Genomic DNA, 27,706 nt, shown 5'->3' with positions numbered 1-27,706 from the left:
ACAACCTACAATATCTTCACCGACTTCAACGGCATCTTCCCCAACAACGGCGTTATGCACACGCTCCCGTACCCCATCAATAACGGGGAGGAGTGAAGGGCGACGCCCGGAGGAGGAGGAGAAGAAGAACCCGAAGAACTCGCGTTTGGTGCCTCCCTATCTATCTAGCTTGCTATAGATCTATCGTATTAGTTTTTTTAAGTTGTAATCGTTATGTTACTATTATTAAGTTTTATTAGTACTTTAAGTTGTAAGACTATCATGGAGTTGTAAGGCTATCGTGGAACTATGGGTTGCAATCGTTATGCTTCTATATAATCGTTGTGCTACTATATATATTGTGTGTTTCGTGCTATTATTTGTGGATTGCTATGGGTTGTTTTTGCTTATTATTCGTGTATTGCTATGGGTTGCTACGGGCCCGGGTTTCTACACCCCAATCACCACACACACCATCTTCAAAATATTGGCCAAACCATGGACATGCAACTAGGAGCCCCATGCAAACCCACTATGGACATGGGTGCAACTAGGAAATGCAAACTAATTTACTTCGGGCACTTCATGCAAGCATGCAACTCATTTAGTTCATGGAACCGTAGACATGCATAAAAACAATTAACATTTAGTTTTAGTGCGTCAAAAAATGATCCATCACAAAATTTAGTGCAAAAAAAAGGCCAAAATAAAAACAAGTAATATTTTATTGGGCCCCATTTTATTTGCCGAAGTTAGAGGTGGGCTGGTGCCGCTACGCGGGTGGGCTGGTCACGGACCAACATCTATTCGGCAGCCCAATTTTGTTTTTTTACTTAAAACTGAATTCGGGTGTGTACTCTGTTAATTGAAGAACAAAAACAGAGAAAACAAAGCATGAACACTGAATAATTTGTGTTCCAAATTGCTGCTTCAACTCAGATACATAACTTGGCATGGCGCACTAATCACATCCTCTACCCTGACAGGCCTAAATGCCCATTCTAATGATGGATGAACAACAAATAAAACAAAAACAGAGCAATGATACAACAATAGAACCCCCCCGCCATGATATTTTCTTGCTTCTGCAAATCGATCATCTGCATTAGATGTTTCTTGATCTTCTTCAGTTCCTCGGTCAGTTCAGACTCCGCATGCAGTTCAGCATTGCGCGCATACATCGCCATCGGCATGACTCTGCCCGCCCCTCCGCCCGAGCTCCCCGTATTCTCCAACGTAATCGGCGGCACCCCGCCCAAATTGAGCTCCAGGTTGCGGCCACGCTCGAATCAACGTAGCCCTCAAACTGAATCCTATCAACATATTCATCAATCCACTCGAAATGGTAACATTTCTTCAAGATCTGAAAAGAACAACATGAACTCTAAATCCCAAATTCGAGGAGAAAAAACAAAATGTGGAGAAATCAGAGCAAAAGACAGCGAAAGAACGAGCTAAGAACTGAGAACTAACCTTGCCATCCCTTCCTACCATTGGTTTGCTCAAGCATTTCACAAATTCCTGCACAAGATTGCCATTGTCATCCCTCTTAGTGACAAACCGTTTAAGAGGGTCTAGGCGTGGGCAGTCAGGGCACCTTGTGAGCAGCACGGGTCCATACTGTCGCCATTTTGAGTGCGTGGCGGAGGAGGTAGACATTTGCGCTAAGTCATCGGAAAAGAGAAATATTGGGGAAAGGGCATGAATGGGCGGCGGCGGGCGGACGGGCATGGGCGCTCGTCTCTTCTAGCTGCGAGGAGGTGGGTCCCGCGTATAGACAAGTGGTGGGTCCCATGCATACGTGGATAAGTGGTGGGTCCAGCCCCCAACAGCTAACAAGGGCATCAGTTGAGTTTAACAGCCATGTTGTGCGTGGGCTATTTTCCTGCTCAAAATTGTCGCACCACAGCCATTCGCTCGAACAACGTCGCACTCTTGCCAATTCACCTCAAATGTGTCGCACAGGAGCTATTGGCCCGGTGCGCGCAGGGCAAGCTATTGGCCCGGTGCGCGCACGGTGTGCAGGGCGATGTCGTGGGGAGTTTCCTCGGCTTGGTGGCTCTCCTCGAGGAGGAGGAATGCACGACATCACAGGAAGGTGGGGAAGGGCGACTGCATGGTGAGTATGGGAACAGCATAGCGAAAACAGGGATTGAGACCGTGAATCATGTTGAGGACCTGGTGGCGATCGCCGACATGTTCGCCAAGGTCCGCCAGGCGGTCGTTGGCGCAGTCCTTGAGCCGGGCCAACTAGGAGAGGATGGAGGACGACCGCTGCTCAATGAGGCGAAGGTCAGTGGCGAGCAGAACGAGCCGCTTTGTTTTGTCTTACAAGACTCGGCAAGCATTGCTTTTCGAGAAATTACCAGAGATCCACAAGACAAAATATCTCAGAATTAACTGTAATCCATATGCTATTTAGTTACTTTCAAACAACAAGAGTAGAATAAACGAGCAACCGCCAATTGTTTCATAGAAGCTGATGCAACATGTGGGCGATAGTTATCCAAATTTCTCAAAGATGAAATGTTTCACAGATGATCGCCAACTTACAACAAGGTAACCATTCAGTTTACGTTCCATCATTAAGCTTACAGTCATTTTGTTTCAAAAACCTCACGCTGCAGCATGCATCATAGAGTTTCCTCTGGCGCTATCTTGAGATCCAGGCAAGATCTGATACACGCGGACGAAGGACAGAAAGATAAAGTTCAGACAGAAACACAGTTCACCTAAAGTAGCATTCAGTTCTACATGCAACACCCTCCGAAACCGATCATATGGCAGCAACATCAGGGTCAATGTTCTCAGGTTCACTCCGGCCAGCCTGTGCTTTCTGAAACCATTTTATATCCAGTCATTATGAATTCTACTGATTTTCACAGCACATTGTACAGTTGACAGCAAGTCTCTTGTGGAACGAAAACTGATAGTAAGCGCAGACAGTAATATACACAAACTGTTGCATTACCTTCTTCACTTCTTTTCTTTGTGTTGACCCTTCCTCTCCTCCTCTTGCTTTTGTTTAGGATTTTTCTCTTTCAGATCTGAAGAACAAGCAAAGGAGGTAATGTTAACTTGCGGACAGCAATCTGATATAGTTCAGTCTTCAGTGAGCATTGCTTATGAGAACATAATAGCAACAATTATCATCATAGCTATGTATGTACATGGAAGTTTATCATTTAAATTAGGAATATATCTCTTAGCTTGGGCCTTAAGCCAACTACGGATAAGATCCACAATTTGTTACTCAGATCAGTTTGTTAGGTCTACATAAAGAGGATCCCCTGTGAGGAATAAAGCAAAGCAAGAATTAGAAGAAGAATTTAGAGGATCAAGACTTCAGGAAACTTCAAGGCTTTATATTAGGCCAGAAATCACGTGTCAGTTCTGTACCGTTAGTCTGTTATGTATTTGAAGATCTCAAGACTTCTCTGATAATCCTTGCTATCTACAGTAAAATTAGTTGTGGACAGGATATTCTATCTGAGCTTGCCCTTGTAAGAACCTATTAGTTATGCATGAAGTACATAGTACTAATAATATATTAATCTACATGACATTTGCAGGGAAGGCACCAATCTGCTTGAACTGTTAAACAAGGTAGCATCAGATGTGTTGGATGGAACTAACGGACCTCATCCATTGTGAGATAACTACATCATCAAAACCTTTGGACGCTTCAAAGTAATTTGTATACCTATTTAGGAAGAGGCAATTGCTTAAGAATCGATAAGTTCGACTTAAAAAATCCATGAAATGAGCCCCTCCAGCAAATAAAATACAATATTTTCTTAATGTTTGGCCATATATCTAAATTGTTGTATAGATTTGACACAGAAAAACATCCAATGTTATTTGTTTTAAAATAGTCTTTAATAATATATGTGGTCAGTGTTAGTTCACAACAGGGTTAAACATTCGTATGAGAGGAGAACATGGCAACGTGAAAGGAGAGGATGATTTGGAGAGGAAAAGATGTATTATAGCTGGCCAGATAAGAGATGATTGGCAGGGACTTGCTTATCACTGTAGAAGACTTGATTTTGAAATGCATATCTAAAACAAATATGTAGTCTAGTGCAGACGAATGGAAACTACTAACCCCAAAGGAAAAAAATAGCCTAATGTGCAAGTAATGGACTTGCTGCTGGCAGTACTAATGGTAATCTTTTACATGTTTTGCAGTGGACAATGGGGTGTTACCAAGTCATGTGACATCAAAAGAAATGATGATTTCTGTGCAGCTACAATGGTACCTCTCTTACTATAGACGGGTGTCCTCGGGACAAACTGCATACTCTGCTTAGACAGAATAAATGTCGCGCAGTTTGCATATGGAATAGCTGCTTTAGGGCGTGAACTTCAAGTGTTGAAGGTCACTGAAGAACCTAAAATTGAACAGCATGCTCCTTCGGCCAATGATCTGATGGATTTCTATTAAAGGATGGGTGATGTATTAACCATCCAGTATGTAGGTTCTGCTGCTCACAGCAAGGTTAGCATCTTGTTATATCTGTGACTCCCGAGTAATATAATCTGCATAACACAAATCTTGAAATGGCGCTTTTTTGAACTAAAACTTTGTATCCATACCCTAGAAGGTGTGCAGTTGTGTACTACTATTTTAATGTATTCTTTACAACCTCTGGAGTAGTTCTAATTTCCCCGAGTAGTTCTAAACTTCTAATAGTCGCATCGCTCTTCCCTTTCCTATCATTTGATATGTACAACTACTTTCCCCCCTGCTATTGTGTTCGGCTATTTAGCCACACATTTAAGTCAAACAAACATTAAGGTTGTGCTAGCTACTATCAAGGGTCAGGTCTGTCATACTTGTCAATTTAGCAAAGGTCAGGCATACCAGGATAGGTGATACCAAATATCAAACGTTTGCTCTAACAGGTCTTCCTATGATAAAATTAACTTCCTAAATCAATTGGCACATGCAGCTTTGCTCTTTGGAAACAAGTTTAGCAGTAGAGGTTGTTAACAGGGCGAACACATCTGCCACCCAAGCACCTTGAGTGTATTTTCTCAAAATGTAAAGCTTGAGTGTTTGTATCTGAAATTTTTGTGACCAAAAATAGCATGCATTTCTTATTGATTATAGTTTTTGACAAAAGGTTGATAGTTGATTTTTATTTTATGTGTTTGCTGTTGTAATCTTGAATATCTTTATTCCAGAATGATTTGTTGGTAGGCAGTCAATTCAGTAGTCAACACAAATCCAACTTGGTATTTTGAATGCTCAGTGTAACTCTTCCATTCTAAGGGAAACTCTAACCATTCTACTCCACTAAGCTTTGCTCGGACCTAGCCGAACTCGTTGATTTGACGGAGTAAAAACCAAATTTGTAGAGTTCAATCTAGTCTCAACCGAAATTTGCATACCTTCAACCTAGCCGAACACATTGTCTTGACAATCAAAATTTAAACATAAATTTAAACTTAAACCATAAACTAAACTACTCTTCATCATCATCGCCATGGTAGAGGACTAGCCAATCTTGTCTCAACATTCCACCGCCCATTGGGTTCGGGCCGGTGCCTTCATCGCGGAGCCGGGGAAAATGCACCGCCACTCCTCAACGTAGAACTCCTTCTCCTCCTTGCCGCCGCCATCGCCGCCTTGCTCCTCGTCGTTGGAGATGACGTTGACCTCACCATTGACCGCCCGCTCCGCCTAGACAAGCTCGGGGTACTGGCGGTGGTGGTCCGCTATGTACTCCTCGGCAGCAGCCTCCACCGTGATGCGCTCCCACGCCTCCGAGTCCTCCTGAGACGTCACCGCATCCACCACCCCTGGCTGTGGCGGGACTAGGTAGGCGGGCGATGTCCCCCACGGGAATTTGAGCCGAGCCTTCATGTCGGGGAACCGCACCTGCCATCGTTCATATTCCATGGCAGTGAGCTCCGCCATGTGGAATGACCCGATCGACTTACTCTTATGGGTCTCCCGGTCTGTGATCTCACCACCCACGTCCCGCACGCTCGCTGGCTAACGCCAAGGTATTTCCTCTATGGTTGCCATGATGGAGTGAGGTCAGGGAAGTCAGCGATGCGGCGGGCGGAGGCCGCATCGTCGGGGAGGTGGCAGCTTGAGGACGTGCCACTTGAAGACGAAACACTGGTATGGTGGCACGGATCCGCACTGCAGATCGGGAGCGAGATGTGGCGGTAATGGGATCCGGCCATTCGGAGGATGGGGCGTCGAGGAATAGCTGGGAGAGTCGCCGACGGTGGGGATCGGGGAGGAGGAGAGGCAGAGGAGGCGGGGATGAGGAGAAATGGTGTATTTTTACTCGTACACCTAGCGGTGGAGTAAAAATAGGGGCGGCGAAGGCGGCTCATGATAATTTATCCTCCACCATGGAGTATTGCGGATCGGCTTGGTCCCGGTTAGAGGAGTAAAACCGGATTTTTTCTCCTCTAACAGGTTATTGGGGATCGGTTAGAGTTGCCCTAACATGCCACAGATCTTCTATGAGCAAAGAGGGCAGTGGAAGGCAGCAACCCAATCCCAGGAGTTCCTCCGAACTCTTCATCGTTACTACAATAATGGCTACACAGATCCTGAGAAGCAGGATGCTATAAATGTGTGAGCTTCTTCATTTCTGCAAAAATCATGCTCACAAAACCAATCGAAAAAGCCGACATTGGTCTAATATTATTTCACACAAGATTTATCTGTTGTGTTTTCTTAAAGAGCGGGTTCTTGGGTCATTTCCAGCCTCAACAAAGCGGACCTCCTCGACGTAAGTTGAACTCGGATCAGCAATACAATAACGGACGTCAAGGAACTTTAAGTGAAGAAACTGGAAGGTGCTGCTCTTTCATTAACAACAACATTGCTTGATGAGTTGCTGTCCAACATATTCTGTACACAATTATCTTTTACTTGGACACTGCTCTTGACTTCAATCAGACGGTATATCAAAGTAGATTTTTTTATAAAGGGTGGTTTAATTCTTACTTAAAAGGTTTAAGCACTACACCCGGCGCATTATTTCAAAGTAGAAATTGTTAAATATAGTAACTTGATCCATTCCCTCATTCCGTGGGCTGAAGGCCAATATGAGTCCCTACAACAATACAACTGCCTCTAACAAAAATGTCATTGTGGTTCTCACTTCTTGGTCCATGTATTATTTGTCAAAAAGTTGTCACCAATCAATAAATACCCCCTAACCCTAGCACACAACAGATAACCATTGGATATTCACATTGTTGCATAAATTTGTAGCACATGATTGCTAAAAAAGTAACTTTCGCGGCAAAACCTACCCAGTACAAGTACACGACTTAGTTAAATGCAAGAAAAAACAATGAAGTGACCAATGGCAAGGCAAATGAAAATGACTAGATAAGTAGTATATATCTTTGAGAAATCATTTTGTACAGGTGAAATAACTACGTGCTCTATGGGGCTTATGAATGATGCGGCCTGAGTTTCCTGTTTCTTTTGCATTGCTTTGCGTTGACGACTTTCTCTTTGCTTATTCTGTAAGAGGTAGGACGACCAACCAGACGCACTACACGACAAAATGCTTTGGTTGGCACTGACTGTTCCAATTTTGTGGTTGTCCATGGGTTCGTTGTTCACGTTGTGAGTGGCGCCATAGCCCATTCTTAAACATTTTCTCGTACCACATGGCAAAATGCTTTGGCTAGATTTGGCTGCCTAATTTTCCTATCTGTGGCAGTCCAAGCGTTGCAACGCACGAGCCTTTTTGCTAGTAAACTAAAAAGGCAGCCCTCCCTAGCTAAAATATGAGCAGCTTTGTTGGCATCTCGTCATGTCCATGTCACTCGAAAATCACCAACGTCAGCCATAAAAAATCCTTGTTCTCCTGGATGGGAGATCCAAACATGGACGGATCAAGCTGTTCGGAACAGAGAGCACGAGCAACTCGTTGGATGTCAGCTTCAATCACTGCTCTTGTGAGGCCAAGTTCAGACGCCATTTGTACTCCCCTTCGGCAAGCAAGTAACTCCACATGCTCAGCAAAAAAAAACGTTGCAACAGCCCTGAATGTGTTTCTATAGTCTCGCAAAACCACTCAAGCCCCACCTCCCGACCCATTGTTATTCAGAGATCCATCGACATTTATTTTAATCCAACTCTCTTCTGGTGGCTCCCATCGGATATCCTTCTGCACTGCCGGGGCAGTCCCCTTTGATGCTTTAGCTTCAAGCCACTCATCCAGGATTGTCAATTCATAAAAATTGTCAAAATTTCTACTTTCTCTTGCTGCATTACAGACCAGGCACATGTGATATAGGCTCATTATCATCACCGCACAATCGGATTCTTTGTTTTTGCACATCCAATTTAACAACCTGCAAGAAAGTTTTTGTTGCTTCTCCACGAACATAGGTGGACAGAATATCGAATTGATACCCCTCCTTCATGCAGTAGCTCCCAGTAGTGCTTAGCATACGGACATCTACAAAAGCGATGAAGAACTGTTTCTTCTCGCCCACACGCCAAGCAGAAAATTCCTGGTTTAATTCGTCTCCTATGTAACTCAGCACCGATAGACAGACCATGTTTTAACAGCCGCCAAACATGGACCTTAGCTTTCCCTAGCACCTTTGTACTCCATAATTCATTCCAGACGGCATGCATGGCCGATGACGATGAGGCTTTCGGGACTCCTGTTCGTAATTCCTTGAGCTTCATCTCAAAGTGGTAGGCCGTGCGAACAGAGAACGGACCATTTTTCTTGAAGTTCCATGCGAGCAAATCCTCCCTTCCCGGTCCTCCAACTCTATTTAACAAATATCCGCCACATCGATCTCATGGAATACTTTGCTGAAGTGTGGTCATGTCCCAATTTTTCACTGTGTAATCTAGAATCTCATTAACATGATTCATATTCTGCGCATCTCTAACTCCCACAAGTTCATCGTTCCGTCCCTAGGAATCCAATTTTCTATCCACACCTTGATCTTAGACCCATCTCCTACTCGCCACATTAGACCTTCCATTAGAAGATGAAATCCATGAATGATACCCTTCCATGTTGCAGAAACACTCTTAGGAAATGACGCTTCCATAAAATCAGATCAAGGAAAATGTTTGGCCTTTAAAACTCGAGCATACAACGAGTTGGGAACAGTGAGAATCCTCCATACTTGTTTTGCAAGTAGGGCTTTATTGAGAGCTTCATAATCCCTAAAGCCCATCCCTCCCACTTGTTTTCTTCTACACATCTTCTCCCATGCAATCCAATGTACCTTACGCTTCCCTGACCTGCTCCCCGCCAAAAGTTTGAAGAAATATATTTCAGATTCTGGCACAATTTCTTGGTGAAATGGAAACAACTCATGGCAAAAGTAGGAGTATCTTGAACTAGTAGAAAAAGGCCCATTTGTCACGGTTCGGGAACCGGGACTAAAGGGTCGATACTAAAGCCCAATACCTTTAGTCCCGGTTCTTATACGAACCGGAACAGATATGGGGCTCCACATGGCCGCTATGGCTTGCCCAAGCAGGGGGGCCTTTTGTCCCGGTTGGTAGCACCAACCGAGACCAAAAGGCATCCACACGTCAGCAGTTCAGGGGCTAGGGTTTTTTTTGAAAGGGGGGGGGGTTGGGGATTTTGTAGGGTTAATTTAGGGGTTTCATATATTGTGGTAGCTAGTTAATAGAGAGAAGTGTCCTCTCTTATCTCCATGCTTGGTCGACGCTACATACTATACGTATAGAGAGGACTCGACACGCTATCTAGTAAGAAAATGAAGGAAACCATTAAGTACACAAGATCGTCATGAACATATACAAAGAGAAGTGATTGACCTCTCTTTCTCCGAGAGATTGGTCAAACAACAAGTTTTCGTACATCTATCCGACGCTACTAGCTACATATATAGAATATAAAATCTCTTACAATCCCTAGCATCTGATGTCAAGTTCCACATGGTATTCTTCGTCTTTATCTATGACATGGTCAAGAAAGAATCCTGCCAATTCCTCTTGAATTAATTTTATGCGATCTTGTGGTAAGAGTTCATCCCGCGGCTGCCAAAGCTAATTTGAAGAAGGGGGTCAATACATATATATGAATGAAACTCAACACAAATGATGATAATAAAATAAAATTGTGAATATTATTACTTACGCACTTCATAATCTTCTTTACAGTAGCCCCGCTTAGAGGTCGTCTCATTGTATATGTACTCACAAATGTAGTATCCACAAAAAGTATTCCCGCCTTCCTGCCACAACCACTTTACGAGAAATAGAGGTCAATCAAACTGATAATCAAGCATTATAAATGGTATTGATGAAACTAGCTAGAATCAATGGGAGATGTGCGGAACTAGCTAGTAGTACTTACTTTCGGGTGTGTAAATCGTAGCTTCCCTGGCAGTCCCGGAGCTTCTGCAGTGAACACTTTCCAAACCCTGCAAGACAAAAGAAATAATTATTACTTGATATCAGGAAATGAACAAAGTTGCCGATATGTTGCGATAATGATCGATTGAACTTACTTCTCGAGCATATCAGTCATGGCTGCATACTCCTTGGGATCTTTTCATCTTGAGTCTAAGACGGTTAATAGTCCCCACTCAAGCTTAATCTGTAGGAGAATAAAGTGGAAGCTGCGCACGCATGCATAACTCATTAATTACATTACTATAACCTCGAGTAATAAGGGAAACCGAATATGCACAAGACAGTAACACCCACATGAAGTTGTAAGGAAAGAGTATTTTATCTTTGTTTTGATTTTGAAGCAACGATTTTAGAAAAGTTGGCCTCGGCTTCTTTGGCGTCATGTTTAACCGTCCATTCATCTACGATATTTGTGTTAACGAACCCAATATCATAGACTTGTGTTTTCTTGCATTCGACGATCTTCAATCTGCATAATATAGTGAGGATAATTATATATACATACAATGAAAGAGCTGAGCTATATGTAGATACTTAATTAGAGAAGTAGTAGTTACAGACAGTACCAAGTGATGATTATTTTATCAAGGGCATTCTGATTGAAAAACTGGAAGAACTCCTCAAATGGAACAGACAACAGATCAATTCCAACGAGGTTGTGCTCCTCTTTAACTCTCATCGTCAAAATATCCTTCCCAGACTTGCATGTATCCATGTACCACTTATGGAATCTTTGCATCATCGTTGTTAGAGGAGGAGCTTCAGGTTTGACGAGAGGCTTCCCGTACAGGTATTTGTGTTCGTCCACCTCCATTGTATCAAAATGTGCATCGTCGGGCAGGTAATCACCAGATTGCTACCGGGCAGCATCTGCTGTAGATTTGCGGCGATATCGCTAGACACCTTCAGCGGGGGGCACGATTGGTTCTCCTGTTCGCCGAGCTGGGGAATTTTTTTCCCACTTGTTCGTTCTTGTAACCTTTTCTCACTTGAAGTAGTTCCTGACTAGCACGCTTCTTGCTACCTTTTTAAGAGCGAGGACATGGCTGTCATCCGGCGGAGGCGGTGGTGGTCGCTTCAGGGCATCCAAAGTGCGCTTCAATTTCACCAAATCTATCTTCTCCTCCGGAGGTGGATATTCCTTAGATCTTTGCATTTCAAAGAAGTCCTGCACATAGGCTTGAACGATCTCTGCATTTTCCTCCATGGTCCTCTCGTATCGTAACTTCTCTAGAGGCTTGAGAGATGGACTGAATCTGTATTGCCTCCCACCTCTGGCTGTACTACTAGATGCCAGAGCGGCCGAAGTGGCGGCGGCTGTCTTACTTTGTTGCTTACGAGGCGGAGAAGGAGGTGGAGTGCTACGACGCGCCGGAGCAGCGGTGGCTGTCTTCTGCTTTTGCTAACGAGGCCTAGGAGGAAGCGGGCTGGTCGGACGCGCCAGCGCAGGTGGAGAAGGAGACGGAGTGCCGCCACGCGCCGAAGAAGGAGGCGGAGAGCTTGATCACTCGCCGGAGGAGGAGGCGGAGTGCCCTGACTTGCTAGAGTAGGAGGCGGAGGCGTCCAGGTCAGAAGGTTGATGAGCTCCTTCCGCCATAGACATGGATTCTTCGGAGCAAGACCCAGCCGAGTCTCCCCTTCACCGGTAGGGTGGTCAAGCTCGAGGTCAATCCCTCCATTATTTCATCCACCATCACAGTAGCATATTCTTATGGAATCGGATAGTAGTGAAAAGTTGCCCCGGGTTCAGGAGGTGCAACAGAGCTAACAACCGCCTTGACTTTGAAGTTATGCCATTGCGTCATAAGGTGGCAATGTTGAGCCTCCGTGATAGCATCGACGGGGTAGCTAGCAGGAGCAAGTCAGGCTGCTGAAGGAGCTCAGTGAAAGCCACGATGCTTCTCCGCTGAGATGGCGGGGGTAGCTTCTGGGGTAGCTCCGACATGTCGCTGGCTATCCTTGTCCTCTAGCGCTTGTACCCTTGCATGCAGCTTCTGTAGTTCGGTCTGCTCCTCTTTCCTCCTCCTCTCCCGGGTTTTGTAACCGCCTGCCTCGGGAAACCCAGCCTTCCACGAAACGGAGCCTGGAATGCCTCGTGTGTCTATTCAGGGTCCTCAGGATTCCCGAGGGCCATTGTGAGCTCGTCGTTCTCTCTCTCGGGAACGAACGTCCCTTGCTGTGCTGCTACGATATACTCCGAAGCTTCAAGATGGGTATTTGCAGTTGCTAGCTCGTCCAACGTCACTTCCCTATTTCAGGGTCAAAGGTTCCCCCAACCCCGAAGAACCAAGTCCTTGAACGGTCTGGCCTGTTCAATGTCTCTGGTTCGACCCCTTTATCAAGCAGGTCATTCTCAGCCTTGTGCCACAATGGCCGGGCTTTGAGGTAGCCACCTGACCCCGTGCAATGGTGATGCTTCTTCTTTGCAACATTTTTCTTGCTTGTCGCTGACATCTTCTACACTTCTCCGATGTCTTGTGGGCCATTTGTACTCCCCTTCGGCAAGCAAGTAACTCCACATGCTCAGCAAAACAAATGTTGCAATAGCCCTGAATGTGTTTCTATAGTCTCGCAAAACCACTCAAGCCCCACCTCCCGAACCATTGTTATTCAGAGATCCATCTACATTTATTTTAATCCACCTCTCTTCTGGTGGCTCCCATCGGACATCCTTCTGCACTTCCGGGGTAGTCCCCTTTGATGCTTTAACTTCAAGCCACTCATCCAAGATTGTCAATTCATAAAAATTGTCAAAATTTCTACTTTCTCTTGCTGCATTACGGACCAGGCACATGTGATATAGGCTCATTATCATCACCGCACACTCGGATTCTTTGTTTTTGCACAATCAATTTAACAACCTGCAATAAAGTTTTTGTTGCTTCTCCACAAACACAGGTGGACAGAATATCGAATTGATACCCCCCCTTCATGCAGTAACTCCCAGTAGTTCTTAGCATACGGACATCTCCAAAAGCGATGAAGAACTGTTTCTTCTCGCCCACACGCCAAGCAGAAAATTCCCGGTTTAATTCGTCTCCTATGTAACTCAGAACGGATAGATAGACCATTTTTTAACAGCCGCCAAACATGGACCTTAGCTTTCCCTAGCACCTTTGTACTCCATAATTCATTCCAGACGGCATGCATGGCCGATGACGACGAGGCTTTCGGGACTCCTGTTCGTAATTCCTTGAGCTTCATCTCAAAGTGGTAGGCCATGCGAACAGAGAACAGACCATTTTTCTTGAAGTTCCATGCGAGAAAATCCTCCCTTCCTGGTCCTCCAACTCTATTTGACAAATATACGCCACATCGATCTCATGGAATACTTTGCTGAAGTGTGGTCATGTCCTTATTTTTCCCTGTGTAATCTAGAAGCTCATTAACATGACTCATATTCTGCGCATCTCTAACTCCCACAAGTTCATCGTTCCTTCCCTAGGATTCCAATTTTCTGTCCACACCTTGATCTTAGACCCATCTCCTACTCGCCACATTAGACCTTCCATTAGAAGATGACATCCATGAATGATACCCTTCCATTTTGCAGAAGCACTCTTAGGAAATGACGCTTCCATAAAATCAGATCAAGGAAAATGTTTGGCCTTTAAAACTCGAGCATATTACGAGTTGGGAACGGTGAGAATCCTCCATACTTGTTTTGCAAGTAGGGCTTTATTGAGAGCTTCATAATCCCTAAAGCCCATCCCTCCCACTTGTTTTCTTCTACACATCTTCTCCCATGCAATCCAATGTACCTTACGCTACCCTGACCTGCTCCCCACCAAAAGTTTGAAGAAATATATTTCAGATTCTGGCACAATTTCTTGGTGAAATGGAAACAACTCATGGCAAAAGTAGGAGTTGCTTGAACTAGTAGAAAAAGGCCCATTTGTCATGGTTCGGGAACCGGGACTAAAGGGTCGGTACTAATGCCCAATACCTTCAGTCCCGGTTCTTATACGAACCGGGACAGATGGGGCTCCACGTGGCCGCTATGGCTTGCCCAAGCAGGGGGGCCTTTTCTCCCGGTTGGTAGCACCAACCGAGACCAAAAGGCATCCACACGTCAGCAGTTCAGGGGCTAGGGTTTTTTTTTGAAAGGGGGGGGGTTGGGGGTTTTGTAGGGTTAATTTAGGGGTTTCATATATTGTGGTAGCTAGTTAATAGAGAGAAGTGCCCTCTCTTATCTCCATGCTTGGTCGATGCTACATACTACACGTATAGAGAGGACTCTTCACGCTATCTAGTAAGAAAATGAAGGAAACCATTAAGTACACAAGATCGTCATGAACATATACAAAGAGAAGTGATTGACCTCTCTTTCTCCGAGAGATTGGTCAAACAACAAGTTTTCGTACATCTATCTGACGCTACTAGCTACATATATACAATATAAAATCTCTTACAATCCCTAGCATCTGATGTCGTGTTCCACATGGTATTCTTCGTCTTTATCTATGACGTGGTCAAGAAAGAATTCTGCCAATTCCTCTCGAATTTATTTTATGTGATCTTGTGGTAAGAGTTCATCCCGCAGCTGCCAAAGCTAATTTGAAGAAGGGGGTCAATACATATATATGAATGAAACTCAACACAAATGATGATAATAAAATAAAATTGTGAATATTATTACTTACGCACTTCATAATCTTCTTTACAGTAGCCCCGCTTAGAGGTCGTCTCATTGTAGATGTACTCACAAATGTAGTATCCACAAAAATTATTCCCGCCTTCCTGCCACAACCACTTTACGAGAAATAGAGGTCAATCAAACTGATAATCAAGCATTATAAATGGTATTGATGAAACTAGCTAGAATCAATGGGAGATGTGCGGAACTAGCTAGTAGTACTTACTTTCGGGTGTGTAAATCGTAGCTTCCCTGGCAGTCCCAGAGCTTCTGCAGTGAACACTTTCCAAACCCTGCGGGACAAAAGAAATAATTATTACTTGATATCAGGAAATGAACAAAGTTGCCGATATGCTGCGATAATGATCGATTAAACTTACTTTTCGAGCATATCAGTCATGGCTGCATACTCCTTGGGATCTTTTCATCTTGAGTCTAAAACGGTAATAGTCCCTGCTCAAGCTTAATCTCTAGGAGAATAAAGTGGAAGCTGCGCACGCATGCATAACTCATTAATTACATTACTATAACCTCTAGTAATAAGGGAAACCGAATATGCACAAGACAGTAACACTCACTTGAAGTTGTAAGGAAAGATTATTTTATCTTTGTTTTGATTTTGAAGCAACGATTTTAGCAAAGTAGGCCTCGGCTTCTTTGGCATCATGTTTAACCGTCCATTCATCTATGATATTTGTGTTAATGAACCCAATATCATAGACTTGTGTTTTGTTGCATTCGACGATCTTCAATCTGCATAATATAGTGAGGATAATTATATATACATGCAATGAAAGAGCTGAGCTATATGTAGAGACTTAATTATAGAAGTAGTACTTACAGACAGTACCAAGTGATGATTATTTTATCGAGGGCATTCTGATTGAAAAACTAGAAGAACTCCTCAAATGGAACAGACAATAGATCAATTCCAACGAGGCTGTGCTCCTCTTTAACTCTCATCGTCAAAATATCCTTCCCAGACTTGCATGTATCCATGTACCACTTATGGAATCTTCGCATCATCGTTGTTAGAGGAGGAGCTCCAGGTTTGACGAGAGGCTTCCCGTACTGGTATTTGTGTTCGTCCACCTCCATTGTATCAAAATGTGCATTGTCGGGCAGGTAATCACCAGATTGATACCGGGCAGCATCCGCTGTAGATTTGCGGCGATATTGCTAGACACCTTCAGCGGGGGGCACGATTGGTTCGCCTGTTCGCCGAGCTGGGGAATTTTTTTCCCACTTGTTCATTCTTGTAACCTTTTCTCACTTGAAGTAGTTCCCGACTAGCGCGCTTCTTGCTACCTTTTTAAGAGCGAGGACATGGTTGTCATCTGGCGGAGGCGGTGGTGGTCGCTTCAGGGCATCCAAAGTGCGCTTCAATTTCACCAAATCTATCTTCTCCTCCGGAGGTGGATGTTCCTTAGCTCTTTGCATTTCAAAGAAGTCCTGCACATAGGCTTGAACGATCTCCGCATTTTCCTCCATGGTCCTCTCGTATGGTAACTTCTCTAGAGGCTTGAGAGATGGACTGAATCTGTATTACCTCCCACCTCTGGCTGTACTACTAGATGCCAGAGCGGCCGAAGTGGCGGCGGCTGTCTTACTTTGTTGCTTACGAGGCGGAGAAGGAGGCGGAGTGCTACGACGCGCCGGAGCAGTGGTGGCTGTTTTCCGCTTTTCCTAACGAGGCGTAGGAGGAAGCGGGCTGCTCGGACGCGCCAGCACAGGGGGAGAAGGAGGCGGAGTGCCGCCACTCGCCGGAGAAGGAGGCGGAGAGCTCTGATCACTCGCCAGAGGAGGAGGCGGAGTGCCCTGACTCGCTAGAGGAGGAGGCGGAGGCATCCAGGTCAGAAGGTTGATGAGCTCCTTCCGCCATAGACATGGAGTCTTCGGAGCAAGACCCAGCCGAGTCTCCCCTGTTGGGGAACGTAGTAATTTCAAAATTTTCCTACGCACATGCAAGATCACGGTGATGCATAGCAACGAGAGGGGAGAGTGTGATCTACGTACCCTTGTAGACCGATAGCGGAAGCGTTAGCACAACGCGGTTGATGTAGTCGTACGCCTTCACGGCCCGACCGGTCAAGCACCGAAACTACGACACCTCCGAGTTTTAGCACATGTTCAGCTCGATGACGATCCCCGGACTTCGATCCAGCAAAGTGTCAGGGTAGGGTTCCGTCAGCACGACGGCGTGGTGATGATCTTGATGTACTACCATCGCAGGGCTTCGCCTAAGCACCGCTACAATATTATCGAGGATTATGGTGGAAGGGGGCACCGCACACGGCTAAGAATATGATCATGTGGATCAACTTGTGTGTCTAGGGGTGCCCCCTGCCCCCGTATATAAAGGAGCAAGGGGAGGAGGCCGGCCGGCCCCTATTGGCACGCCAGGAGGAGTCCTCCTCCTAGTAGGAGTAGGACTCCTACTAGGAGGGGGAAGGAAGTGGGGAGGGAGAAGGAAAGGGGGGCGCCACCCCCCCTGTCCTAGTCCAATTCGGACCAGGGGGGAGGAGGCGCACGGCCCACCCTGGCTGCCCCTCTCTCTCTCCACTAAGGCCCATATGGCCCATAACTTCTCCCGGTAGGGTTCCGGTAACCCGCCGGCTCTCCGGTTTTCTCCGAAATCACCCGGAACACTTCCGGTGTCCGAATATAGCCGTCTAATATATCAATCTTTATGTCTCGACCATTTCAAGACTCCTCGTTATGTCCGTGATCACATCCGGGACTCCGAACTAACTTCGGTACATCAAAACTCATAAACTCATAATATAACTGTCATCGAAACCTTAAGCGTGCGGACCCTATGGGTTCGAGAACAATGTAGACATGACCGAGACACGTCTTTGGTCAATAACCAATAGCGGAACCTGGATGCTCATATTGGCTCCTACATATTCTACGAAGATCTTTATCGGTCAGACCGCATAACAACATACGTTGTTCCCTTTGTCATCGGTATTTTACTTGCCCGAGATTCGATCGTCAGTATCTCAATACCTAGTTCAATCTCGTTACCGGCAAGTCTCTTTACTTGTTTCGTAATACATCATCTCGCAACTAACTCATTAGTTGAAATGCTTGCAAGGCTTATGTGATGTGCATTACCGAGAGGGCCCAGAGATACCTCTCCGATAATTGGAGTGACAAATCCTAATCTCGAAATATGCCAACCTGGCATGTACCATTGGAGACACCTGTAGAGCTCCTTTATAATCACCCAGTTACGTTGTGACGTTTGGTAGCACACAAAGTGTTCCTCCGGCAAACGGGAGTTGCATAATCTCATAGTCATAGGAACATGTATAAGTCATGAAGAAAGCAATAACAACATACTAAACGATCGGGCGCTAAGCTAATGGAATGGGTCATGTCAATCACATCATTCTCCTAATAATGTGATCCCGTTAATCAAATGACAACACATGTCTATGGTTAGGAAACATAACCATCTTTGATTAATGAGCTTGTCAAGTAGAGGCATACTAGTGACGTTTGGTTTGTCTATGTATTCACACAAGTATTATGTTTCCGGATAATACAATTCTAGCATGAATAATAAACATTTATCATGATATAAGGAAATAAAATAATAACATTATTATTGCCTCTAGGGCATATTTCCTTCATCCCCTTCACCGGAGCTCGAGGTCCTAAAATTCCTCCATTATTTCATCCACCATCACAACAGCATATTCTTATGGAATCGGATAGTAGTGAAAAGTTGCCCCGGGTTCAGGAGGTGCAACAGAGCTAACAACCACCTTGACTTTGAAGTTATGCCATTGCGTCATAAGGTGGCAATGTTGAGCCTCCGTGATAGCATCAACGGGGTAGCTACCAGGAGCAAGTCAGGCTGCTGAAGGAGCTCAGTGAAAGCCACGATGCTCCTCCGCTGAGATGGCGGGGGTAGCTTATGGGGTAGCTCTGACATGTCGCTGGCTATCCTTGTCCTCTAGCGCTTGTACCCTTGCATGCAGCTTCTGTAGTTCGGTCTGCTCCACTTTCCTCCTCCTCTCCTGGGTTTTATAACCGCCTGCCTCCGGAAACCCAGCCTTCCACGAAACGGAGCCTGGAATGCCTCGTGTGTCTATCCAGGGTCCTCAGGATTCCCGAGGGCCATTGTGAGCTCGTCGTTCTCTCTCTCGGGAACGAACGTCCCTTGTTGTGCTGCTCTGATATACTCTGAAGCTTCGTGACGGGTATTTGCAGTTGCTAGTTCGTCCAACGTCACTTCCCTATTTCAGGGTCAAAGGTTCCCCCAACCCCAAAGAACCAAGTCCTGGAACGGTTTGGCCTGTTCAATGTCTCTGGTTCGACCCCTTTATCAAGCAGGCCATTCTCAGCCTTGTCCCACAATGGCCGGGCTTTGAGGTAGCCACCTGACCCCGTGCAATGGTGATGCTTCTTCTTTGCAACATTTTTCTTGCTTGTTGCTGACATCTTCTACTCTTCTCCGATGTCTTGTGGGCCACAAATGCGTCCAAGTGATCTCTTATCTTCTCAAGTCAGCCAGTGAATTCTGGAGTCTTGTCTTTGTCGACAAATGTTGTTTTCAACTTAGTCTTCCACCTCCTGAATAGATCTGCCATCTTCTTGAGAGCATGCGCCTTGAACAATGGCTCTATAGCTGGCTTCTCCGGATCCTCCTCTGGCGGTAGGGTGAAATTTGCCTTCAGCGCGGTCCAAAGATCATCTTTCTGCCTATCATTGACATAAGACACCTGAGGGTCTTCGTTCTTAGGCTTATATCATTTGTGGATGCTGATCGGGATCATGTACTTAACAAGAACCTTGCACTATGCAGAAAATGCTTCCTTGGTCCGGATTGGTTCAATCGGTTGGCCATCGCGCACAATTGCTGTGATCGTGAACCTTTCATCCTGGCGCAACTTTTTCTTCAGGCCTCGTCTTGTTACCGAAGTTTTGCTTGATCCAGAGGGCTAGAAAAGGAGAAATAAGAGAGTTAATATGTGTACATACCAAAACAATTAATGCAGCAATTAGCTAGTCAGCACAAGCTTAATTAATATATATACCTGGCGGGACTCCATTCGGTCATCGGAGTCGTCATCACGGTCTCCTTCTTCCACCAGCATTCGGTCACCGGAGCCATCATAATCATGTCCTTCCTCCTCCATTCTTCGATCATCGTAGCCTGCTTCACCCTCTCCTTCTAGAACATCGGTGTCGTTGAGATACGACAAGACATCACCTCTGGCAAGGATTATGTCCCCCAACACCCGTTCTGTTTCCAAGTCTCGGTGCTCCATAGTTTTTGCAAATATTACAACATGGCAATTAATATACAAAGATGACAGATGGATATATTAGTGGCAAACGTAGACCTAGCTAGCTAATCAGAACAAGGAATCATATTAGTGGCCTCGATGCTTATATGGTTTGGGGTGGCCTCAGCAACGCTTCTAGGGTTTGGGTGGCCTCGACAACAACGCTCTTTTTTTAATTGGTAAATTTGGGTGGCCTCGGCAGCGCTTCTACGGTTTGGGCCGGACCGCCTCCCTCATGATTGTCCGACGTCCGGACTGACAAGGGATTTAACAAAATGGTGCCATTCTGGATGTGTAGAAAATGGTCCTTATTTTTCCTGATCTCATCTATACCCTTCTATATGTCACACTGTCTAGTGTCAAAGAATTCAATAAAACCATGACTTCATCATTAGCCGGAAATGACAGGCGCGTAATGGTTCGAAGCTCTTCAAAGTTGTTTTGGAATGGAGTTCTCGATAGAATAATTCACTTTTTGGTACAAAGTTCAGCAAGAGCCTTCCGAATATCGCTATTTGGAAGGCCTTTGCTGAAATTCATACCAAAAGGCGAATTATTCTATCAGGAACTCCGTTCCAAAAAAACTTTGAAGAGCTTCGTAGCATCATACGTCTGTTACATCCAGTTAATGATGAAGCCATGGAATTTTTTCAATACTTTGACAGACAACGTGACATATAGAAGAATATATATGTAACAACGTGAGATATGTAACAGACGTATATATATGAGATCAGGGAAAAAATTGGATCAACTTGTGCACACCCATAAAGGGGGCATTCTTGATAAATCTGGACCCTCAACCCCTGGACGACCCTCGACCACTCGGTGATCCACGACCCTCTACCCTAGTTCCCGACCCCCGACCCCCTCATGTCACGTTTGTCTATTGTCAAAGGATTCAACAAAACCGTGTCTTCATCATTAGGCAAAAGTAACATGGGCATGATGGTACGAAGCTCTTCAAAGTTGTTCTGGAACGGAGTCCCAGATAGGATAATTCTCTTTTTGGTACAAAGTTCAGCAAGAGCCTTCCAAATATCGCTATTTGGAAGGCCATTGCTGAAATTCGTACCAAAAGGCGGATTATCCTATCCGGGACTCCGGTCCAGAATAACTTTGGTGAACTTCGTACCATCATGCCCCGGTTACTTCCGGCTAATGATGATGCCATGGATTTATTCAATACTTTGACAGACAATGTGACATATAGAAATATATATACATATATATATATATATATATATATATATAGGGTCGCGCTATTCGTCACCCTGGGTGAGGAATAGTTATTCTTCACCCCCCCCTCTATTTTACCATCAATGCATCGTAATTTTATGTTCCGTAAGTTTTGTCTTATTTCCGATGCAAAAAGGGACCGTAAGAAAATATATAATCGCCGTAAAAAATATTTTATGTTATGTAAAATTACAAACGTAAAAACATAGTCTAAAATACACATAAACTGCAAATTTTTCTTGTCTTATGACCTATATTTTTATTTTCTTATGTCAAATTTTACGTAGTGAATCAATAGGAATGTAACTATTTGAATTCGAAACATAATTTAATTATGAGATGATCGTAAGATTACCTCCGGTGAACAATAACTTATTATGCACCCTGGGTGATGAATAGTAACACTATATATATATATATATATATATATATATATATATATATATATATATATATATATATATATATATATATATATATGACAACACCCCTTAAGACCTTATTCTAATAACACCAAAAGCTTATTCTGCTAACAAAAAAGAACAACACGAGTGCCCCGTACCGAACTGCACGGTGACAAATACCTACCACTACATCTACGCCCGCTCGTACCCACCCGACCCACAACCCACCTCCTCTCCCACCTTCTTCCTCCTGCGGCTGCCAAAGCCCCGCATCGCCCTGCCTTCCTCTACGCCGCCGCGCCGACCACCCGGCGTCGCCCCGATCCGCCGAGCCACCGCAGCCACCTCCGCCTTGCCCAGAAGCCGCCGCCGCTGCTGCCAGGGCCCCGGGCCACCAGCATGATGCTCTCTTTATGTTTCAAGTCTTATCTTTTATGTGAGCATCATTGAAATCATCATGCCTAGCTAGGGGCGTTAAACGATAGCGCTTGTTGGGAGGCAACCCAATTTTATTTTTATTCTTTACTCTTTGCTCCTGTTTAGTAATAAATAATTTATCTAGCCTATGTTATGATTGAGTTTTTATGTTTCAATTAGTGTTTGTGCCAAGTAGAATCATTGGGAAGACTTGGAGAAAGTCTTGTTGATCTTACTGTAAAAAACAAAAACTTAGCGCTCAAGAGAATTGCTGCCATTTTTTATTGGAGAGTGATATTTAGTTAATTATTTTTGAAGATGATTAATAGATAAATTACTCACGTCCAGAAATTTATTTTAGAATTTTTGGGGTTCCAGAAGTATTCGAAACCTACAGATGACTACAGACTGTTCTGTTTTTGACAGATTCTGTTTTCATATGTTGTTTACTTATTTTGATGAATCTATGGCTAGTAAAAGAGCTTATAAACCATAGAGAAGTTGGAATACAGTAGAATTACACAAATATGAATTTAGAATGAGTTCATTACAGTACCTTGAAGTCGTGGTTTATTTTCTTATACTAACGGAGCTCACGAGATTTTCTATTTAAGTTTTGTGTTGTGAAGTTTTCAAGTTTTGGGTAAAGATTCGATGGACTATGTAATAAGGAGTCGCAAGAGGCTAAGCTTGGGGATGCCCAACACACCCCAAGGTAATATTCAAGGACAACCAAGAGCCTAAGCTTGGGGATGCCCCGGAAGGCATCCCCTCTTTCGTCTTCGTTCATCAGTAACTTTACTTGGAGCTATATTTTTATTTACCACATGATATGTGTTTTGCTTGGAGCGTCATTTTATTTTATTTAGTTTTGCTTGCTGTTTGAATGAAATACCAAGATCTGAAATTATTAAATGTTAGAGAATCGTCACATAGTTGCATAATTATTCGACTACTCATTGAGCTTCACTTATATCTATCGGAGTAGTTTGTCGTTGCTCTAGTGCTTCACTTATATCCTATTAGAGCACGGTGGTGGTTTTATTTTATAGAAACAGATGAACTCTCATGCATCACTTATATTATTTTGAGAGTCCTAAACAGCATGGTAACTTGCTTTGGTTATGAATCTAGTCCTAATATGATGGGCATCCAAGAGGGATATAATAAAAACTTTCATATGAAGTGCATTGAATACGAAGAGAAGTTTGATACTTGATAATTGTTTTGAGATATGGAGATGGTGATATTAGAGTCATGCTAGTTGAGTAGTTATGAATTTGAGAAATACTTGTGTTGAAGTTTGTGATTCCCGTAGCATGTGTTGGGGAACGTAGCAGAAATTCAAAATTTTCTACGCATCACCAAGATCAATCTATGGAGTCATCTAGCAACGAGGGAGGAGTGGATCTACATACCCTTGTAGATCGTGCGCGGAAGCGTTCAAGAGAACGGGGTTGATGGAGTCGTACTCGTCGTGATCCAAATCACCGATGATCCTAGCGCCGAACGGACGGCACCTCCGTGTTCAACACACGTATGGAGCAGCGACGTCTCCTCCTTCTTGATCCAGCAAGGGGGAAGGAGAGGTTGACGGAGATCCAGCAGCACGACGGCGTGGTGGTGGAAGTAGCGGGATTCCAACAGGGCTTCACCAAGCGCTGCGGGAGGAGGGAGATGTGTCATGGGAGGGAGAGGGAGGTGCCAGGGCTTTGGTGCGGCTGCCCTCCCTTTCCCCACTATATATAGGGCCAAGGGAGAGGGGGGGCGCAGCCTTGGCCCTTCCTCCAAGGAAGGGTGCGGCCAGGGAGGAGTCCCTCCTCCCCAAGGCACCTAGGAGGTGCCTTCCCCTTTTAGGACTCTTCCTTTCCCTTATCTCTTGGCGCATGGGCCTCTTGGGGCTGGTGCCCTTGGCCCATATAGGCCAAGGCGCACACCCCTATAGCCCATGTGGCCCCCCGGGGCAGGTCGACCCCCTTGGTGGACCCCCGGACCCCTTTCGGCACTCCCGGTACAATACCAATAATGCGTGAAACTTTTCCGGCGACCAAAATAAGACTTCCCATATATAAATATTTACCTCCGGACCATTCCGGAACTCCTCGTGACGTCCGAGATCTCATCCAGGACTCCGAACAACTTTCGGATTACCACATACTAATATCTCTATAACCCTAGCGTCACCGAACCTTAAGTGTGTAGACCCTACGGGTTCGGGAGACATGCAGACATGACCAGGATGACTCTCCGGTCAATAACCAACAGCGGGATCTGGATACCCATGTTGGCTCCCACATGTTCCATGATGATCTCATCGGATGAACCACGATGTCCAGGACTTAATCAATCCCGTATACAATTCCCTTTGTCTAGCGGTACGATACTTGCCCGAGATTCGATCGTCGGTATCCCGATACCTTGTTCAATCTCGTTACCGGCAAGTCTCTTTACTCGTTTCGTAACACATCAACTCGTGATCAACTCCTTGATCACATTGTGCACATTATGATGATGTCCTACCGAGTGGGCCCAGAGATACCTCTCCGTTTACACGGAGTGACAAATCCCAGTCTTGATTCGTGCCAACCCAACAGACACTTTCGGAGATACCTGTAGTGTACCTTTATAGCCACCCAGTTACGTTGTGACGTTTGGCACACCCAAAGTATTCCTACGGTATCCGGGAGTTGCACAATCTCATGGTCTAAGGAAATGATACTTGACATTAGAAAAGCTTTAGCATACGAACTACATGATCTTGTGCTAGGCTTAGGATTGGGTCTTGTCCATCAGATCATTCTTCTAATGATGTGATCCCGTTATCAATGACATCCAATGTCCATGGTCAGGAAATTGTAACCATCTATTGATCAACGAGCTAGTCAACTAGAGGCTTACTAGGGACATGGTGTTGTCTATGTATCCAAACATGTATCTGAGTTTCCTATCAATACAATTCTAGCATGGATAATAAACGATTATCATGAACAAGGAAATATAATAATAACTAATTTATTATTGCCTCTAGGGCATATTTCCAACAGTCTCCCACTTGCACTAGAGTCAATAATCCAGTTCACATCGATATGTGATTAACACTCAAGGTCACATCCCCATGTGACTAACACCCAAAGAGTTTACTAGAGTCAATAATCTAGTTCACATTACCATGTGATTAACACTCGATGAGTTCTGGGTTTGATCATGTTATGCTTGTGAGAGATGTTATAGTCAACGGGTCTGAATCTTTCAGATCCGTATGTACTTTGCAAATCTCTATGTCATCTTGTAGATGCAGCTACCACGTTCTATTTGGAGCTTATTCCAAACAACTGTTCTACTATACGAATCCAGTTTACTACTCAGAATAATCTGGATTAGTGTCAAAGTTTGCATCGGCGTAACCCTTTACGATGAACTCTTTTACCACCTCCATAATCGAGAAAATTCCTTAGTCCACTAGTTACTAAGGATAACTTTGACCGCTGTCCTGTGATCCATTCTTGGATCACTCTTGTACCCCTTGACTGACTCATGGCAAGGCACACTTCAGGTGCGGTACACAGCATAGCATATTGTAGAGAGCCTATGATAAAAGCATAGGGGACGACCTTCGTCCTTCCTCTTTCTTCTGCCGTGGTCGAGCTTTAAGTCATAACTTCATACCTTACAACTCAAGCAAGAACTCCTTCTTTGACTGGTCCATCTTGAACACCTTCAAGATCATGTCAAGGTATGTGCTCATTTGAAAGTACCATTAAGAATTTTGATCTATCCTTATAGATCTTGATGCTCAATGTTCAAGTAGCTTAATCCAGGCTTTCCATTGAAAAATACTTTCCAAATAACCCTATATGCTTTCCAGAAATTCTACGTCATTTCTGATCAACAATATGTCAACATATATTTATCAGAAATTCTATAGTGCTCCCACTCACTTCTTTGGAAATACAAGTTTCTCATAAACTTTGTATACACCCAAAACTTTGATCATCTTATCAAAGCATACATTCCAACTCCGAGATGCTTACTCCAGTCCTTAGAAGGATTGCTGGAGCTTTGCATACTTATTAGCATCTTTCAGGATTAACAAAACCTTCCGGTTGTATCACATACAACCTTTCCTCAAAAATCGTCGAGGAAACAATGGTTTTTGGCATCCTATCTACAAGATTTCACAAATAATGCAGTAATTGCTAATATAATTCCAACAGACTCTTAGCATCGCTACGAGTGAGAAAGTCTCATCGCAGTCAACTCCTTGAACATGTCGGAAAACATCTTAACGACAAGTCGAGCTTTCTTAATGGTGATACCTACCATCATTGTCCGTCTTCCTTTTAAAATCCATCTATACTCAATAGCATTACGACCATCGAGACGTTCTGCCAAAGTCTACACTTTGTTTTCATACATGGATCCTCTCTCGGATTTTATGGCCTCGAGCCATTTATCGGAATCCGGGCCCACCATCGCTTCTCCATGGCTCGTAGGTTCATTGTTGTCTAGCAACATGACTTCCAAGACAGGATTATGTACCAGTCTGAAGTAGTACGCATCCTTGTCATCCCACGAGGTTTGGGAGTGACTTGATCTGAAGTTTCATGATCACTATCATAAGCTTCCACTTCAATTGGTGTAGGTGCCACAGGAACAACTCCCTGTGCTCTGCCACACACTAGTTGAAGAGACAGTTCAATAACCTCATCAAGTCTCCACCATCCTCCCACTCAATTCTTTCGAGAGAAACTTTTCCTCGAGAAAGGACCCGATTCTAGAAACAATCCCTTATTGCTTTCGGATCTGAGACAGGAGGTATACCCAACTGTTTTGGGTGTCCTATGAAGATGCATTTATCCGCTTTGGGTTCGAGCTTATCAGCCTGAAACTTTTTCACATAAGCGTCGCAGCCCCAAACTTCTAAGAAATGACAGCTTGGGTTTCTCTAAACCATGGTGTCATCTCATTGGAATTACGTGGTGCCCTATTTAAAGTGAATGTGGTTGTCTTTAATGCCTAACCCATAAACTATCGTGGTAATTCGATAAGAGACATCATGGTATGCATCATATCCAATAGGGTGCAGTTATGATGTTCGGACACACCATCACACTACGGTGTTCCAGGCTGTATTAGTTGTGAAACAATTTCCACAATGTCTTAATTCTGTGCCAAACTCGTAATTCAGATATTCATCTCTATGATCATATCATAGATATTTTATCCTCTTGTCACGACGATCTTTCAACTTCACCCTGAAATTACTTGAACCTTTCAATAATTCAGACTCGTGATTCATCAAGTAAATATAGTCAACATC

The 27,706-nt window shown here is 44.3% G+C and overlaps 1 pseudogene; it reads left to right on the top strand.

Annotated features, from left to right (window-relative positions):
- Window positions 1–1,047: 1,047 nt before the first annotated feature.
- On the top strand, window positions 1,048–6,841 carry LOC123084168 (uncharacterized; annotated as a pseudogene).
- Window positions 6,842–27,706: the final 20,865 nt, after the last annotated feature.

This window comes from Triticum aestivum, chromosome 4A (genome assembly GCF_018294505.1).
Source record: "Triticum aestivum cultivar Chinese Spring chromosome 4A, IWGSC CS RefSeq v2.1, whole genome shotgun sequence".
Lineage (NCBI taxonomy): Eukaryota > Viridiplantae > Streptophyta > Magnoliopsida > Poales > Poaceae > Triticum > Triticum aestivum.
The sequence above is the reverse complement of the archived record's forward strand: the minus strand, read 5'-3'. Positions and strand labels throughout refer to the sequence as shown.